Source organism: Pristis pectinata, chromosome 17, assembly GCF_009764475.1.
Source record: "Pristis pectinata isolate sPriPec2 chromosome 17, sPriPec2.1.pri, whole genome shotgun sequence".
NCBI classification, from domain to species: domain Eukaryota; kingdom Metazoa; phylum Chordata; class Chondrichthyes; order Rhinopristiformes; family Pristidae; genus Pristis; species Pristis pectinata.
This window is the reverse complement of record NC_067421.1, coordinates 13,336,944-13,341,853: the sequence shown is the minus strand read 5'-3', so window position 1 is coordinate 13,341,853 and position 4,910 is coordinate 13,336,944.

The window sequence follows — 4,910 nt, the reverse complement described above, 5'->3', positions numbered from 1 at the left end:
CAGACTGGGTCAATAACCCCACACACCCTCACCTATAACCAGCAGACTGGGTCAATAACCCCACACACCCTCACCTATAACCAGCAGACTGGATCAATAACCCCACACACCCTCATCTGTAACCAGCAGACTGGACCAATAACCCCACACACCCTGATATATAACCAGCAGACTCGATCTATACCCACAGACCCGCATCTATAACCAGCAGACTAGATTAATAATCCTGCAGACCCTTATCCATAACCAGCAGACTGGATCAATAACTCACAGACCTTAATCTATAACTAGAATACTGAATCAATCTTCCCACAGACCCTCAACTATAACCAACAGACTAGATCAATAATCCCACAGAGCCTCACCTATAACCAGCAGACTGGATCAATACCCACAAACCCTAACCTATAACCAGAAAACTGCACTAATAACCCCACAGACCCTATACAATAACCAGCAGACTTGGATCAATTACCCCACAGACCTAATCAATAAACCATTAGGTCTAAATTAATAACCAGCACACAGAATCAATAACCCCATAGACCCACAGATCCCTAATCCATAACCAACAGACTTGAATCAATAATTGTCACTCTCTGATCAGTAAACCTAAATAGTAATCCCACAGATTGTAACTGAAAACCAGCAGACTTTGATAAATAACCCTACAGATCCTAATCAATAAATCATAAATCTAAATTAATAACTCCACAGATCTGAGTTCCAATCAATAATTCTACAGATTCTAATCAATTGCCCGTAGACCTTAATAAACAATATTCTCATTATGATGCATAGACATACTGATTTGGCCAAGAATTCTCTCCCAGAATAGACACCTGTGAAAACCCTACTGAAGATTTTTAAATAAGTTCCAAAAGAAGCCGGGTGAAGTCCTGAAAACGTCAAACTGATCTGAAACAAGATTTCAAGATAAACAGCTGATTAACTTATTTTTCATGAATATTTTTGTTGTAGTCATTCCTGCTAAATTCACTGGGACAGTTGATATTTGTTGCCCCTATCCAGTTGCTGTGTACAATTGAGCGACTTGCAAGTAAATGCAGCTACTTCAGTGTCAAGCACAGTGAGTGTGGTACTGGAGGCACATGTAAGCCAGATCAAGTAAAGATTTTCACAAACTGAATTCAGTTCCGATTTTCAAATTGCTTTTAATTCTCATTTCCCATATATCAGCCATTCCTCAATTTATGATAGGAATCTATTCCTGGAAAATGTTTTGTTAAGCAAAATTTAGTAAATTGAAAAGGCTGGGCATGATACATTTTGCGTGATACGTATTTTGGTACGGTGTATTCCCACGTGCAGAGTGGCTTGCTATTTGTTACGACAAAGAATAGCTTCGTAAATCAAAGCCCAAAGGATCAATAGCTTTAAGATGAAAGTTCATACATCAAACATTTGTAAATCAAGAAAATACGGTATTAATCCTCTACAATAGTGCACGGGGTCTTGTGTATTTTTTATATACAGGATGACAAGACCGGTGTTTTTTCCCAACACCAGTTCCAGTTGAGAAGGTGATAGTGAGCCATTCTGAGGAAATGCTGCCTTCCTTCTGGTGAAAATACTCCATCAGTACTGTCAGGTAGGGAACTGTGTGACTTAGACCCAGTGATGTGGATAGCTGTAATCAGGATTATGTCTTTTTCTAGAAGGGGAATTTGGAGCTGATGTTTTTCCAGTCTGCTTGATACCCTTGTCTTTGTAGGTCTGTTTTTTTCATTGCAAGGTCTGCAAGCCTGTGTAGGGTTGACTTTTTGTCTCCCTCGTGCACATAAACATACGTGCACATAGAGGGAGAGGAAGAATGAGATGGATAAAATGAGTGAGACAATGAGCACAAGAGACAGCAAGGAAACAGAAAATTGATATGGTAAAGAGACATGGAGACAAACATGCATGCAGGAGAGAGGGATAGACTCACAGAAAGCAGAACAGGAAGCCAGAGGATTGAGAGAGAGATAGAGAGAGAGAGAGCAGGATAGGAGAGAGAGCAGGATAGGAGAGAGAGCAGGATAGGAGAGAGAGGGATGGAGAGATAGAGAGAGAAAAAACAAAAGTGAAGGAAAGTGAGAAAATGTAAGTAGGAAACAAATCCAAAACAGAGGGAAGGAGAGAGTATGCGAGCAAGCAAGCCTGGGAGGGTGGTGGGGAAACGGCAAAGGAGAAAGACACTGAGAAGGAGAGATTTAGGGATGGACTGAAGTGAGAGAAACGTCAGGGAAAGGGACAGACAGTAGAAGGGAGGTGAACACTGATAAAGAGGCAGGGACAGGTGGGCAGTTTTTGAAGTGGTGTATTCCTTTAGCATGTTTATGCCAGGCTTCCAAGTGCTCTTGATGCATGGATTCATGGTTTTCAGTGCCATTCCAAATGCTCAGTTGTTTAATGGGTGTCATGCCTCTATTGCACTCTAGAGCACTGGCTTGTGATTACATCAGACCATGACAGGAAACCATGGCGCTTATCATTAGTTGACAATGGGGGAGGCAAAGGCAGTGAAAGGATTCACTGGGGACCAATGAAAAGCATCTAGAAACTAACCAGCATCCAGAGTTTTTTCACGGAGCAAGTTCTAGATTTACAGTACCAACAACGTGAAAAGGTTATTTCCAATTTTATCCCTTGCGGCTCAGTTCTAATTTTAACTCTGGTCCAGAAAAATGGCTTCACTGTATTTACAAGCAACCCCTTTAATCATTTTAAGTACCTTTAATATTGTCATACTTCAGTCTCCTAAAATCAAGATTACAAGCCAAGTTTATAACTATTCTATAATTTAATCCTTTAAGCTCTGTAATAATGCTGGTGAATTCACAGCGTACTTATTCCAAGGCCAATATATTCTTCCTGAATGTCTGTAATGAAAGGTTCTATTCAATTGTCTTGGAGCCTCTTTTTAAATGTCTTTCACTGTGGCCTGTTCAGTAATTTTCAGTGTTCAGTTGGTTAGTAAGAATTAAAGCTCACTGTTCAGTAATGGTTGGCTGATTACGGCTCAGCTCCATTCCCTCCTTCTAACCTCAGGCCTCTCAGTCAACCCCCAGGAGATCTCCTAAAACCAGTTCCCTTGCTTACCCAGCTCTGATGAAAATTCATTGAACAGAAAAATTAACCTTGTTTCTCTCTCCACTGACCTGCTGAGTATTTTCAGCATTTTGATTTTGTATTAATATTTATGATTTAAGATATTAGGAGAATTATCTCAATTCTGTGAAGCCTAATTAACAGAAAACCCCATCAGCTTGAGAATTCTGAGAGTGTCCACTTCTAACATATATAATTATTGGAAAAACAGAAGTTAGCACTGTGCCTACTACTCTGAACATCAACATCAGATGTATCTAAACCCTATTATTTTGTGGATTACTGAGTTTATAAGAATCTATCCCCTAACTGTTATGTTCCCGATGCATGCAGTACTTCAGGTGACTTCTCACAAATATTCTGCACTAATGAAACATATCTCTCCCCTCTGAGGTCACTCTGACTCCAGTTGTCCAGCTTGTACTTGTTCCAGTGTTCAGTAACTCTGTACTCCATTGCTACAATGCATTACACTTTTGATAAGGCAGAGATATAAAGGCAGACTTTCTTTGTTTGAACTCTGTAACTGCCTGAACCAAACTCTGTTATTGAGGAAAACTAAGAGTAGTGCGCACTTCCCGAGTTTACAGGTGAGAAGAAATACATATTAAATTTCATTATGGTTTTGAAGGTTTGAAATGTAATACCTGGAGTATGACAAATGGACACTACTTGTTCATGGGGATGGAAGAAAAGCAGCCCTTTGAAAACACTTGCTTCTCTCAAAGCAATCTAACTTTTTATCTTTCTCATTCCCTAAAGGACTAGATCCTCAACAACACCTGCCTGATAACTTTTTGTGATTCATGCGCAAGGTCACCAGGATCACAGAGAACTTCATTGCTTTCAGCTGGTGATTTTTGCTGTGAATCACAATCTAACAGATTCCTGTTAGAATTATATAGTCCAGATGTTTCTAGACTTGTAAATGAATTCCCACAGGATAAACTGCAAGTGTGAATCTGCACTCTATTGAGGAGAAATAGAAAACTGTCAAGAGGAAGGCCTCTTATGTAGCCTTGTAGATATGATGTGCCTAATTGCTGACTAAATCCTCAGTGTGGTTAGTGAAGTGAGGTCACTGATTATTATTAGAGAATGGCATTTGGGCTTTTATTTTAAGTTGATATTGTTAAGGAATCAAGGTGGAGGTCCAGGGTCAATACAGCACCACACTGGTTGTAAAATGGAGAGAACCGTGTGAATGGAAAGAAGGATAGGGTGAGGTTGAACTAATTTTACAATCTTTATAATGTGGAAGTGTACACTCACAGCTATGCTTTGCACATTCACTGCAGAATTCATATCACAGTTCTCAAGTTAGCATGAGCTACTGTTGATTAGGGTTCACTAAACAGTATGAGGTAAGGGAGTACATTACAGAGGGAACACCTGAGACAATAGAAAAAGTACTGATAGAAAAATGGACATTTATAGGAGTGTTATATTATTTACCTTGCAGCTTTTGAAAGAAGATGAGAATTTAGGTACAGAATTTCTCGGCATAATTGCTGCAATGCTAACGTAACTAACTACACCCATTACAGTGTAGTATTTGGAGCTGAGAACAAAAACCTGCAAGGCCAAGATATCCAGATATCATTTTGTGAAAATAAGATGTAGATTCGCACTTGGCACAGCAGGCTCCAAATACTGGGGCTGTTGCTGAGTCAGCTGCTGAAAGTCAGGGTGGCAGTGGTGCTGCTAAATTAGAGAACATTGGGAAAAAGGCTCCATAGAAGTGAGGACCAGTGGTGTTTGGGTATTACCTCCCCACTGTGAACAGATCCAATAAA